The sequence below is a fragment of the Heptranchias perlo genome, chromosome 22 (assembly GCF_035084215.1).
Source record: "Heptranchias perlo isolate sHepPer1 chromosome 22, sHepPer1.hap1, whole genome shotgun sequence".
Lineage (NCBI taxonomy): Eukaryota > Metazoa > Chordata > Chondrichthyes > Hexanchiformes > Hexanchidae > Heptranchias > Heptranchias perlo.
This window is the reverse complement of record NC_090346.1, coordinates 9,904,561-9,918,898: the sequence shown is the minus strand read 5'-3', so window position 1 is coordinate 9,918,898 and position 14,338 is coordinate 9,904,561. Positions and strand designations below refer to the sequence as shown.

Here is a 14,338-nt window from a genome sequence, read left to right as displayed (position 1 = left end):
GACTAGGCTTATATTCCCTTGAATATAGACGATTAAGGGATGATCTAATTGAGGTGTTTAAGATGTTTAAAGGATTTGATAGGGTAGATAGAGCAAAACTATTTTCTCTGGTGGGGGAGTCCAGAACAAGGGGGCATAACCTTAAAATTAGAGCTAGGCCGTTCAGGGGTGATGTCAGGAAGCATTTCTTCACACAAAGGGGAGTGGAAATCTGGAACTCTCTCCCTCCATAAAGCTGTTGAGGCTGGGGGTCAATTGAAAATGTCAAAACTGAGATTGATAGAGTTTTGTTGGTTAAGGGTATTAAGGGTTACAGAACCAAGGCAGGTAGATGGAGTTAAGATACGGATCAGCCATGATGTAATTGAATGATGGAACAGGCTCGAGGGATTGAATGGCCTACTCCTGTTCCTATGTTCTCATGTATGCATGTGCACACACATGTACGCAGCACACATACTTTGCAGAACATTTTTGGAATACTGTAACTTTTTTTTTTAAATCCTTCTTATAATTTTATAATTTTTTTTAAGAGAAAAGACAAAGTTGGTTTTAAACTAGTATCTACCGCCCAATGCAGCACAGCCTGGCCTCGAGATACAGCTACTTTGCATATAGTTTAAAGGAAAGTACTTGCAAGCCTAATCAAATCTCTTTCTTTCCCTTAGTAATCAAGCGTACTAGTAGGATTAATGTTTAACTTTTATCTTTCCCTAACTGCTTCACAATAACCTACTGTAATTGTAACTGACACCAATCGTGCCTTCAGAGATCAACCAATAGCATTAACACAGCACTGATCTCTGCTCACTCCCCCACCTCATCATGTGAGAGAACAGAAATTCACCAATCGGGTATAAACCTGTATAATATCAGTGGTAACACTCTCACCTCAGAGTCATAAGGTCAAGGGTTCAAGTCCCACTCCAAGGCTGAGCACATAATCTAGGCTGACACTTCAGCGCAGTACTGAGGGAGTGCTGCACTGTCAGAGGTGCCATCTTTCGGATGAGACGTTAATCCGAGGCCTGGTCTCCATGTTCAGGGGGACGTAAAGAATCCATGGCACTATTTGAAGAAGAGCAGGGGAGTTCTCCCAGTGACCTGGCCAATATTTATCCCTCAACCGACAACACCAAAACAGCTCAACTGGGTCATTCACCTCACTGGTGTTTGTGGGATGGTTCCTAAGCAATAGTGACTACACTTCAAAATTAATTCATTGGCTGTGAAGCGCTTTGGGACGTATAAATACAAATCGTTCCTTCATACTTTCCCAGCATCAGAAATCAAACATACTGTGCCATGCTCTGTCCGGTTTCTTTTTTACTCCAAGATATTCTGATGGCGAGACTCCATCTTAAACATCATTACATACTCTAATTCACCCAACACCTTCCCCCCCTCTTCTCCCCCCGCCCCCCCACACATGCCCAATAAGCAATGCCTGGTCCCCCTCCACCCACCCATCTTATATGGCATCTCCCTTCTCCTATCTGCATATGCAACATGGGAGAGCAGAAAGGGGACAGAAAAATGGAGCAGCTTGAATTAAAGATGATCAACAATCAACTCTACAGAGTGCTTCCTAAAAGCTACAGCCAGATCAAATTCATTTTGAAAACACTGGCCTGGTAGCACACAGGGTGGAGCTTTCAACTCAAGCTGGTGGATTTGAATCCATCAATCAGAGGAGCCTGTTACATTTTGGTGCGTTTCATAAGCTCATGTTCAAGACATTAAGTGGAGCACCTTGCACCCAAGGATCGAAAAATATCTCCACAAGATTAAAGGGTTTTTCTTGATTGAGGAGAGCTTTCTTCCCACTTCCGCTCACTCCCCAAAGTTAATAGTTCATGTGTCCGCACCTCCTTTCTCAATCAAGGGGATTAGGTGCAGAAAAGGGGCCTCCCTGTGGTTACTTTTATTTTGTGGGCAGCCTGCCTGCAAATGTAGATTAGTCAAGGCTGAGATTTAAAAGCAGGTCTCCTCTTTAGGGGCTAAATGAGGAAATGTTGGTGTAATTGTTGGTCTTTCATATGCTGTGCTCTATCAGTATATACTAACAATATAAATAAAAAGTAAAACTGTGAATCCAGCAAATCGGCAGTAAATCCAGGTATAGATAATTACATTAACGTTTCATGTGGGACCCTTTATTGAAACTGGTGTAAGGGCCCCACCTTAAATGTTAACCTATCTTTACCTTCCAGATGCTGGCTGACCTGCTGTACGTTCCCAGAGTTTCCCTTTTTCATGCACGAACAATCTGCCAGGAAGCATAAAGAGTTGAAAAAAACACTGCAGATGTGATAACAAACCAAGGGTTTAATGAGCGTTGCATTAAGTGTTAGAATGTTCAGTCCCTGAAAACCAAATTCACTGATCTACTCAAAGCCCTATTCCAATGATCACAATATACACATTTAGCTGCAGGTCTCAACCCAAGGAAAGTCAGGTCACCAAACAGGAGACTAACGACGAGTGTGGCTTCTGATCTACATTCACTCAACGAACCACGCTCACTCACATTCTCATAAACGGAATGATTGAAATGACTAAGTTCTGACTCTTCCTTTCCACACTTGCCACGGTCACGACAATGCCAGCGATGACGTTTTATCAGGGGGAGAAAACAAGACCAATTGGAAACTGACCTAAATTAACAGAGACGTGTTTAATCACTGTGGTGAGAGGGACTGCAAAACCACTGCGTTCAATAGAGCAAAGTTTATTACAGCGTGGGGTTGACCGCAAATCCATCGCAGTGAACAAGCCTGGTTCATTTGTGACAAGACGGATTGCAAACCTACTGAAATAAATTATCTGGTTCAATGCAGTAGGAAAATAACATATTTTATACAAACTTACTCAAAAATAGGTTGATAGAAAACGCCACATCATTGTGCCATACAGCTGGTGGGGGGAAAGTTCTTGCCAACAAGAGTCAACACATTTTTGGAGCTTTAGCAGCTGGTAGCGGCCTAGGAACAGAAGGGTTGTAACCCTCTCAGCCATGGATGGTGTATGGTTATGGGGAGTCTCAGATGAGACTAGGGAAAAAAGCAACTCAAAAACTGGCCAAATATACAGCAATGGAACAATATTTTTTCAATGAAACATATACTCTAGATGTGAGTTACAAAAGTGCAATGTTATAAATTCTATTCAGGAGGTCTGCAAAATAAAATGAATTTCACACTGCAGAAAATGTAGAATAAGTGATTTTACTGTGGAGCTGCTGATTCACAATACACTGCTCTCCACTTCCAGCAATTCCTCTTTGAACTTTCCACTCGTCTCAATGTTCAAATTGCTTATTTTGTGCTCCTTAAGCTTGATTGTCTAATTTTTACTACTACGAGCTGGGTGTTACTGGTAAGTGGTTACTGCGGCTGAGGGAAATACTACCAGCCATTCAGATTAAAAGCTATTTACCCCAATTACAGAATATTCCAGTTTTAATCCTGTGCTCCATTAGCTCAGGTGAACTGTCCATTTCCCATAAAGGCGTAAGCTGTGGCTCAGTAGTAGCAAACTCTCGCCTCTGAGTCAGAAGGTCGCGGGTTCAAGTCTCACTCCACAGACTTGAGCACATAATCTAGGCTGACACTCCCAGTGCAGTACTGAGGGAGTACTGCACTGTCGGAAGTGCCATCTTTCGGATGAGGCGCTAAACCGAGGCTCCCGTCTGCCCTCTCAGGTGGCGTAAAAGATCCCATGGCACTATTCGAACAACAGCAGGGGAGTTCTCCCCAGTTTACTGGCCAATATTTATCCCTCAACCAACACCTAAAACTGATTATCTGGTCATTATCATGTTGTTGTTTGCTGCATGCAATTTGGTTGCTGCGTTTCCTACATTACAACAGTGACTACACTTCAAAAGTACTACATTGGCTGTAAAGCACTTTGGGACGTCCTGAGGTCACGAAAGGGGCCATATAAATGCAAGTCTTTTTTCTTTCTTTCTTGGCTTTATATTAGCCTGGAGGAGGCACTATCCAGTATTACATCCCAGGAAAATATGGTCAAAATATGAATTACACACAGGATGCCCTTGACAGTTCACCTGAACTAATGGAGCACAGGATTAAAACTGAAATATTCTGTAATTGGGGTAAATAGCTTTTAATCTGAATGGCTGGTAGTATTTCTCTCAGCCGCAGTAACCACTTACCAGTAACACCCAGCTCGTAGTAGTAAAAATTAGACAATTGAGCTTAAGGAGCACAAAATAAGCAATTTGAACATTGAGACCAGTGGAAAGTTCATGCTGGCTTACTGCACTGACTTCTAAGTCACTGATTTGGACAATCAGCGCCAATCTGTGTTACACATTAAATATATTGTTAATAAATTAGTTAATAGTTGTTACAGATTTGGGTGCTACTAGGGCATAGAAATGCTGTGTGTGAAAAAAAAATCCATGGACTGTACCACCTCCCTCCTACCAACCAAGTCTGGCAAAGGCGAGACGAAAGTGGTGAAAGGACATTAGAGATGTGCAATAAAAACAGAAAATGCTGGAAATGCTCAGCAAGTCTGGCAGCATCTGTGAAGAAAGAAACAGAGTTAACGTTTCAGGTCGATGACCCTTCATCTGACCTGGAAGAAGTTGAAGATTAAACAGTTTTTAAGCAAGTACAGAGCCAGGGAGGGGGGGGGGGGGGGGGGGGAGAGGGAGGAAAGAACAAAAGGGTAGGTCTATGATAGGGTAGAGGGCAGGAGTGATTAAATGACAAAAGAGATGATGGTGCAAGGCAAGGAGGTTAGTAATGGGACAGGTTAAAAAACAAAAGATAGGTCTTGAGGAGCTGTAAATGGCAAAACCATTGCCAGCACCTGCTGTCCGAGAAAATGGGAGCCGTGGTTATGATCTGAAGTTATTAAAATCATTGTTGAGTCCGGAAGGTTGAAAAGTACCTAATCGAAAGATGAGGTGCTGTTCCTCGAGCTTCTGTTGAGCTTCATTGGAACAGTGTAGGAGGTCGAGGACAAAGAGGTCAGAGTGGGAGAGGGAGAGGGAATTAAAATGGCAAGCGACCGGCAGGTCAGGGTCGCACTTAAGGACACAGCGGAGGTGTTCAGCAAAGCGATCACCCAATCTGCATTTGGTCTCCCCAGTGTAGAAGAGGCCGCATTGTGAGCAGCGAATACAGTATAGTAAATTGAAAGTACCACCAGTAAATCCCTGTTTTACCTGGAAGGAGTATTTGAGAGATGTGCAATTCAGCTGTTCTCACGTGGACTAATGTTCTAAAAGCAACAACTGAAGGTGTGAAAACCAAAGAAGGTTTTTTTCTTTTGTATGAATAATCTCGCTGAGCTGATGACAAGCATCGAATGATAAATGATAGTATCACAACGTCAAAACCAGTATCGAGCTCAAGCACACTATCAGTAACCCGAGACCCACCTTGTGCACTTTCTAGCAGTCGGTTGAATAGAATGTTATTGGCAGAAGCCTGGAATTACGTCACCTGCCCTAACTGCTCAATGAGAGATGGTGCATGACACAACAAAACCATGAAGGAGAAAGAACTTGATAAAAAAAAGTTTTAAAACTGTAGTTAGCATGTCAATGCTAACGTTACAATATCCTTGACAATCCATTTACAGGTTTAAGCAAATGTTTTCATAAGGGCACTGAATACAAAAGCAAGGGGGTGATGATGAATCTGTTATTGGTTAGGTCACAGTTAGTGTACTGCATGCAGTTTTGGACATCTATTTGAAAGGCTTCCTTATCTCTGTAACCTCCTCCAGCCCTACAACCCTCCGAGATCTCTGCGCTCCTCTAATTCTGACCTCTTGCGCATCCCCTATTTTCATCACTCCACCATTGGTGGCCGTGCCTTCAGCTGCCAAGGCTTTAAGCTCTGGAATTCCCTCCCTAAACCCTCTCCACCTCTGTACCTCTCGCTCCTCAAAGACGCTCCTTAAAATCTACCTCTTTTGCCTGTGTTAATATCTCCTTATGTGGCTGCGGCTTTTGATAACGCTCCTGTGAAGCTCCTCGAGATGTTTTACTATGTTAAAGACGCTATATAAATGCAAGTTGTTGTTTTTGTTGCTGATACTGGACCCATGGAAAAATGTGTAGCATGGGTTCATCTGAATGATACCAACAATGAGGGGATATAGTTATGGCATGACTCTCAAAAAATTAGGGCTGTATTTACAGGCATGCAGAAGGTTAACAGTTCTGATTGAAATGTTCCAAATTATAAAATGTGCTCATTAAATCTATATTCAGCTGAATAAATAATAGCCCCTATAAAAACATTTTTTAAAAAACAGCTTTCAGAATCTACGTGTAGTTCACTGGATAGCTAAGGTTTGTGATTGAAACCTGCAGTGTAACGGTTTTATATGTCTGAAAGGTTTGAGTGCCGAATACAAAACTTTAATTAGAACTTTGTTTATTCGCAAAAGTTCCACAAGTTGAAAATTCAACAAAATAAAATGACTGTGAATAAAGAAACACGAGGGGAGGAAGCAGGACTCCACTAACAGTTCCAGTATGCAGAGTTTGGCTCCAGAGTGTCGGAACAAATCTTTACATGTGCAGACAACCTATTTAATAAAAACATGATGGCGTATTAATATTTTTAAAACTCTTCAGCCTTCAAATTAGATTTGTTGGTAAGTGAATTATGTCTTGTGTCATTGAGTCTTACATGTTTGGTTGCTGCCAGGGCAGCAATGAGATAAAAGGAGAAAAAAAAGAGAAGAAATGTATCTCAAATTCTAATCTGAAAAATCTGTACTTGAAATTCACAAAAGCTAATTTTTTCTGAATGTGAGCATAATTTTGAAGAACTCTAAGGCATTCAGCACCAAAAGAGTTAACTTCTCCTGTTGAAGAGTTGGCTGCGTCAAAATAAATCTTTTATAAAAAGTCTTTCTGAGCCAATAGAGTCAAAGTACACTTCAGTCCCACAATCATTTCCTTCAGCTGTTTGTGTTCACTTGATATTGACCGTACACAAACTGGGATGGGTTTGTGTGTGCATGTGTGTGGCCTGCCAAGCGAACCCTGAAACAGTTATGACTCATTAACAGAGGAAAAAAACAAACACACATAAGCGCATCGCACAATGTCGTGCCAGCTGATAGCGAGAACGAAAGAATGGGAAAACCAGCAGACAGGGAAAAAAAGCCTTCAGTGCAGCTCGCTTCCGTTCAGTGTCAGACTCGCCGCCGTCTATGTTAACCGTCTAGACGGTAAAGACCGATGGCAACACGTTTAAGGTATGGCACCCTTGGCGCGGGCTTGGATGGGGAGGTGTTGGAATCTGTTGAGGGATTAAAATGATCAAACCTCATGGGCGGATGCAGCCGCTTGTAGCCCAGACCTGCAGCGGCAGCACTTGTTTGGGCTTCGCTGCAGCAGGGCAGGGAGGTTAGATGTACCGTGGTCGCTTCCGCTGTCCCAGACTGGAGCAGGTTCAATTTATTAATTTGACTGATTATTTATTACGATTTGTAACATTCACCCTTGTCCAGTGCCCACTGGAACAAGTTAAGCGAATTTCTGGTTTGCAAACAAGAAACTGCCTCAAACTGTTGTAGTGATGTACAGGTTTACCAGAAAGTACTTTATTAACGTAGAAATCAAATCAGAGTGACAGCCGGCAGGAAATTGAAATTAATCCTTTGTTGTGAGTGAGGCCCGAATGAACAATTGTGCACATTTCTTGTAATATTTGCTATCAGAAATGTAGCAAACACAAAAGTAGCAATCTTGGCTTTGTTTGACACGTTATCAACAATTGCAAAAATATGTGCCTCCTCCAGACATTAACAGTAGTTCATGTGCAGAAGTGATACTTTCTGTTCACCGCCGCGATATTACTTGCAGATCTTTCACTTCCCCACCCAACCAATTACTTCTCTTTTAACCGTTGGATTTACCTTTTGTGCTATTTTAAATATGTAACGTACTGTACTTTTAACTACTGTGCAAGTCACGAGAAAAAATTCTGCTTAACTACTTTTATCCATCAAGTGCTTAACAGCTGTGTGGAGAGAAAACTTATCAAACTCATTCAGGGTTTTAATTTTAAAAATGTCACCCAATGAACAAAAATAAATCAGGTCTATATTGACTGCATCTATGTACCATATTGCTGTATCACCTGGGCACAGACTGATTAAAGGCTGCACCATTAAAGGGAGAGTCAGTGAACTGAGGTTACCCAGTTTCGAAAGGAGACAGCGTTCACATTCGAAGTTCACTGGTGGGAAATGCTCGCCAGGGTGAGGGACTGGAGGGCCACTGGTTCCTGTGGAACCGCCCTCAGAAGTCAAGAGGAGAGACTGCGACTTACAGTGGGGACAATCTGTATGCAAGAATGTTTCCCTCCCTAGACACCCCCACCCCTTTAAATCGCACCTTAAAACCTACCTCTTTGACCAAGCTTTTGGTCATCTGTCCTAATATCTCTTTACGTGGCTCAGTGTCAAATTTTGTCTGATTACACTCCTGTGAAGCGCCTTGGGACGTTTTACTACATTAAAGGCGCTATATAAATGCAAGAAGTTGTTGTTGATAACCTAGAGTTTTTACAGTCAACAGGACTGTTTTTAAAAAAAACAATAAATCCTTAAGCAGCAATTGTCTAGATTGTTCCCAAAAGACAGGCAGATATATCAATCAAGGGTTTATTAAAAGTCCAGTGACATCTTGTCTATATGTAATTGCAGTGGGATGCAACGGCATTTTATTTAGTGATTGAGCTTTACATCAATGCAGTCTCTGGCCTGAGTGCCCAGGCTTCTGTTAATTGAAGTGGGCATTATTGTAAAGGCAAATATGATTCATACTTTAAGAGTTTCACAATAAATTGTATAAGTAGAAATAGCAACTTTGAGTCTTGATCAATAATTACCAATAGTGCAACAAAAAGCTCTCAATTCAGCCTTCCATGACCTGAACCCTTTAACAATTCATGTAGAGCTGCTTTACAGTCTCAAACAGGCAACTACCAGGACTGTCCCCGACCAGTTAATCAGATGACTCCATTTTAAAACTCTCATCCTTGTTTTCAAATCCCTCCGTGGCCTCGCCCCCTCCTTCTCTCTGTAACCTCCTCCAGCCCTACAACCCTCCGAGATCTCTGCGCTCCTCCAATTCTGGCCTCTTGCGCATCCCCGATTTTAATCTTGCCACCATTGGTGGCCGTGCCTTCAGCTGCCCAGGCCCTACGCTCTGGGAATTCCCTCCCTAAACCTCTCTCTCCTCCTTTCAGACGCTCCTTAAAACCTCATCTGTCCTAATATCTCCTTTCATGGCTCGGTGTCAAGTTTTGTTTGCTAACGTTCCTGTGAAGCGCCTTGGGACGTTGTACTACATTAAAGGCATTATATAAACGCGAGTAGTTGTTGTTATTGTTAATAATAATTATCTCTAATACCTAAACCCACTGGATAAAATTAGTGTCTGGACATTCTTTTATACTTGTACATATTTTACTTCTTTTTTGTTAATTAGAAAGGTATCTTTTACCTCTTCCCTTTTCTGCAGTCTCCATCTGCTTTCCAATTTTACCCAAGCAGGGAGGAGGCCTGCTCTTGGACCTCGTTCAGTGTTGCCCTAAAACTGAAGGTACATGTCAACAACCTAGGACAACCCCTTCTCTTCCCACATGGAGGCATTGGCTTCACTTAGCACTTTATTGCAGCTGGGTATCTCACCATGTCGACAACAACCCACCTGTATTCTACCATACCAAGATGCAACATCCACGGGCTCCACTGTGGACCTTTGACATTATCATCAACCGCTAAATCACTGCGCTCTCCTTTCCAAATACAACACTCTGCAGCATGTCAACTGGGTAGCAGGATTCCTTTCCTGAAGGACATTAGTGCACCAACTGGATTTTTATGACCCAATCTGGCAGCTTTCTTAGTAATTTCTTCTGGTGCTAGCCCACAATTTACTTCAATTCATAACTTGTCATGGTGAGATTTAACTCACGTCCTCCGGTTTGCTAGTCCAGCACCATAACCACATTACCGTATTCCCACATTCGCGCAGTAAGGTCATGGAAATGAATGGATGGATTGGAATGGTCAGGCAGCAATCTGATCAATGTACATTTATAGAACGCCTTATCGCATCAAAATATCTAAAAGCATTTCCACACAGTGAATTTCTTCTCAAATGCAAATGTGACACCACTGTCCTCCAGCCCAGGGATGAGATAAGTGCTTTTAGAGGTGTTGGTTCAGAAAGCAATGGTGGCCAGGATGGAAAGAGAATTCCCTAGTCTTCTTTAAATAGTTCCATGGGATTTTTGATGTCCACCAGAACCACTGGAACAGGCGGACAGAAACTCGGTTTATGTTATAACAATTTGGATCCTCTCCCAATTCTTTTTGTTTAAACTCATGCTCACCACAAAAGTCTGTTTGCAAAGGCAAGCCCTCGCGTTCTATGAACTGAAACGTGACCTTTTGCAAATAGTATCTATGTGGTAGTGTGCCCAGGGTGAACAATAAATCCTTTTACTGTTTGTACATACACTGGAAATGGCATATGCTGCCTGTGTAACTTCTCGGCTTTCCAAAATTAATACACTGGCAAACAGTATGAGTCAGGTGGAAAGGTACTAATTAGCTTTTTATTGAGACATGGAAGCAAAGTAAATCAATCAGCAGAATGAGTCTCGTAACTCGTTCTCTTACTAACTCTGGACCATTCATTCCCAATGAAAAGGCTTACATTAGCGATGAACTCCAAGGAGTCCTTTTAGCCTCCAGCTCATGAAGTGATACAATGAGAAGGGAATTAAGGAACATGAGGAACACAGCTAGTTTATTAGCCTATCCTTCTCTTTTCAAACCAATCCAAAAGGAAGATAAAATGTACCGTCACGATTAATAAAACTTGGCTTGTCCAAACAATTCACACGCCTTCCAGACAAAGCATAACTGCCAAAATCTTGATGGGACAATTGAAAAGGCCATGGATTGTCAATATAGGTGATCAATATTAGTTATTTCTAGCTGGTTGGAGTTGGCATCTACTACCCTTTGATGGACAATATGACCAGCTCTGCCCTAAACAATATATATGTCTGCTACAACCATCAAACCATTTTGGTTTCAATGCAGGATGAGGAAACCCACAAGCAATTATCAATGGGAATAAATTATCTCCCTGTTGAGGATTGCTCCCAGGAATACTTTGAGCAGGCAGCCACCATAGCTCGTTTAAAAGTGCTATAAATTTCATAAAACATCTAATTTGGAGATCATTATGAATTGAAACAGTACAGGTTTCTGATCCATCATGGTCTAACCCAAACAATAGCACCTCCATGAATGTTGCACTCTCTTAGTTCTGAACTAAAGCATAGATCAAACCCTGGTATAGGGTTTGAACCATCTGACTCAAAAGCAACACTGCTACCAATTGAGCGAAGCTGACATACAAATCTCAAAAGCAAAATCAGGCAATTTGTTAACAGTCAATCATATCCAGAGATCGTGGAGTCAGACAGCACAGGAGGCCATTTGGCCAATCATGCCTGTGCCAGCACTTTGAAAGACCTATCCAATAGTCCCACTCCCCCGCTCTTTCCCCAGAGCCCAACAATTTTTTCCTTTTCTAGTATATATCCAATTCCCTTTTGAAAGTTAGTATTGAATCTGCTTCCACCATTGTTTCAGGTAGTGCATTCCAGATGATGATAACTCACTGCATTAAAAAAAAATTCTCCTCATCTCCCCTCTGGTACTTTATGCCTCCTGCCAGTGGAAACAGTTTCTCCCTATCTACTCTATCAAAATCCCTCATAGTTTTGAACACCTATTAAATCTCCCCTTAACCTTCTCTGCTCTAAGGAGAACAATCCAATATTCTCTAGTCGCTCCACATAACTGAAGATACAATGACAGCCTTCAAATATCTCCCTGGTGTTGGTTAATATTTAGAATACATAACATTAAGTGGAACGTTTAGTCTGGGTCTGGTAGGTTTTCATTGCATTAATGAATTTGGTGCTGGTAACATCAATTCAGCTGCACACAAATGTTTGTGCCAACAGAGGTAATCTTAACTCGCACCAAGTCCCGTTCACCCATCACTCCTGTGCTCACTGACCTACATTGGCTCCCAGTCCGACAATGCCTGATTTTAAAATTCTCATCCTTGTTTTCAAATCCCTCCATGACCTCGCCCCTCCCTACCTCTCTCACCTCCTCCAGCCCTACACCCTCCGCGATCTCTGCTCCCTCCAATTCTGGCCTCTTGTGCATCCCCGATTTTCATCGGTCCACCGTGCCTTCAGCTACCTAAGCCCTAAGCTCTGGAATTTCCTCCCTAAACCTCTCCGCCTCTCTACCCTCCATTAAGGCATTCCTTAAAAGCTAACTCTTTGACCTTTTTGGTCACCTGTCCTAAGATCTCCTTATATGGCTCGGTGTCAAATTTTGTTTGATAATTGCTCCTGTGAAGCACTTTGGAACGTTTTACTATGTTAAAGGTGCTATATAAATGCAAGTTGTTGTTGTTTAAGGGTTAATTTTTGCCCTTCTGCTGCACTTGTTACTGAAGAGATTGGTAAAGTCACATTGTTTTACATAAAGACATGTGACAGAATCTGATCCGTTGCACAAGTTTAAATTGTGATTTCACGGCTCAAATGAGGTGTTGCTCAATTTCTTCCTTCTGATTTAAAGCCATTTAATTCAGGTGCATCCGTGAACTGTAAGCAACTGATGTAATGCAAACCATCGACAGTGAAATCTGCTTGCAAAAAGAATTCACCTGAACTAAAAGCTGTACGGTCCTCTTTCGAGCAACCAACTTGCACATTTCTGGTCAGTTTTATCAACTTCAAAGTGATCAGATTGCTGACATGCGTTGTGACATGTGTTTTTAGACAGAGTCTAAAAGAGGTAGGATAAGACCAAGTGAGCCATAGCGTGGAGTGCTACGATAAGAATGGAATGAGACGAGGCCATTCAGTCCATTCGAATTCTACCAACCCAATTAATCTCTTGAGTTGAGGGTTTCCAGACTTTACTCCTGTCTACCCCAACCAACGCCCCCCCCCCAAATAAAAGGTAAATCAAGATGCAGATTCACCGTATGCCATTTTCCCAATCAATGTCAGGTGAGGAGGGGTGGGTGTTGCTAAACAGAGGGTCTTTCCTGCAGAAGTGGAGAAAAAAACATGGAGAAGTCCAGGTCATTCTCCACACCTTCGAGTGACATGGTCAGAAAGCTGAGAGCAAGTAGCTGCCCAACAGTCCTCTTAATTGGGGAATGTTACAGAATATTGATGGGAGTAAAGGGGGGAAAGGAGAGACACACTTAAGGGTAGGGAATTGCTGTATTGGTCCTTGGAAAGTTAACGAGTCAACGGCAGGGTAGGTGTGCGAAATGTACAAACATCCTTGACCCATGAAGTATAGAACCAGCGGCCCTGTCCATCGTGGTCAGGAACAGTGGAACACCCAACGGTTGTGTCATTACACTGTTTTCATAGGAACATAGGAAACGCTAGACGAAAAAAAAGATCAGTTAGTCTATGACATCACGAATAAATATGAACCTGCACGATTATAGGAGAACAATTTGCACGTTGACCGTAAAGCATTGAATTTTCAGTTATTTCATATTTCCACATGATAGAGGAATAGAGTTTGTATTTATAACATAGGAATTGCGAGACAAAAAAAAAATGACCAAGGTCCATCTAGTTCGCCTTCTACCATCCTGGTAGTCAGTCGCATGATAATGGATTGTTGACTAATCATAGCAGTCAATCTCCATCAATTAGTCTACAACAGACCCAGACATGAGGCGAGGAAAACCCCAGTCGTGGAAAGCTTTGGGAACCAGGGGTCCAAAGTCACTTTTTTTCCAGCAAGGGTGGAAAATGGTAGGGGTGGAGGGGAGAGTATGGAAAGTCTATACACATCCTCAAATAAAGAATCTGAACAGTTCCTAGCAGAGAACATGCTGAGAAGAGGCGATTCATTTCCCCCTTCTGTTGGTTGTAAAATAATGGAGGTGGAATATGAACTGTTTATTTCTGAACGATAAAAAAAGTCAAAAGTAACCACATCTACAGTGGAACAGTTCAAACATTTCTGTATTTTGCAAAGTAAAAGGGTCATTTAGTTTGTAAGATTTCTGCACAAACACAAATGAGTATGGGTATGATACAGACCATGTTAGGCGATCCTTAGAGATTCAACAGACGATTTGACATAGTCAACTGCTCTTTGTTAAATACAACTAGAGCTATAGAATACCCCTCTGCTATACACCACACCTCCACCCAGCACCTCCTCACATGGCCTAGCCGAGATC

General features: G+C 42.1%; 2 protein-coding genes across 5 annotated transcripts in view; one reads left to right on the top strand and one right to left on the bottom strand.

The window, feature by feature from the left end:
- The window catches only part of LOC137340468 (uncharacterized protein C7orf50-like), a 283,224-nt gene that overhangs the window by 90,772 nt on the left and 178,114 nt on the right, over positions 1-14,338 (bottom strand). The gene's annotated exons all lie outside the window — the stretch shown is intronic.
- gpr146 (G protein-coupled receptor 146) overlaps positions 1-14,338 on the top strand; it is a 78,512-nt gene that overhangs the window by 61,778 nt on the left and 2,396 nt on the right. Inside the window, exon 1 of one of the 4 annotated variants that reach the window (XM_068002913.1) lies at positions 6,983-7,257. The exons of 1 other annotated variant lie outside the window; for it this stretch is intronic. The gene's annotated coding sequence lies outside the window, so the exon portion shown is untranslated. Of the gene's footprint in view, positions 1-6,982; positions 7,258-7,430; positions 7,453-12,733; positions 12,838-14,338 lie in introns of those variants that run through there. 2 more of the 4 variants (XM_068002916.1, XM_068002915.1) reach the window with 2 other exon arrangements.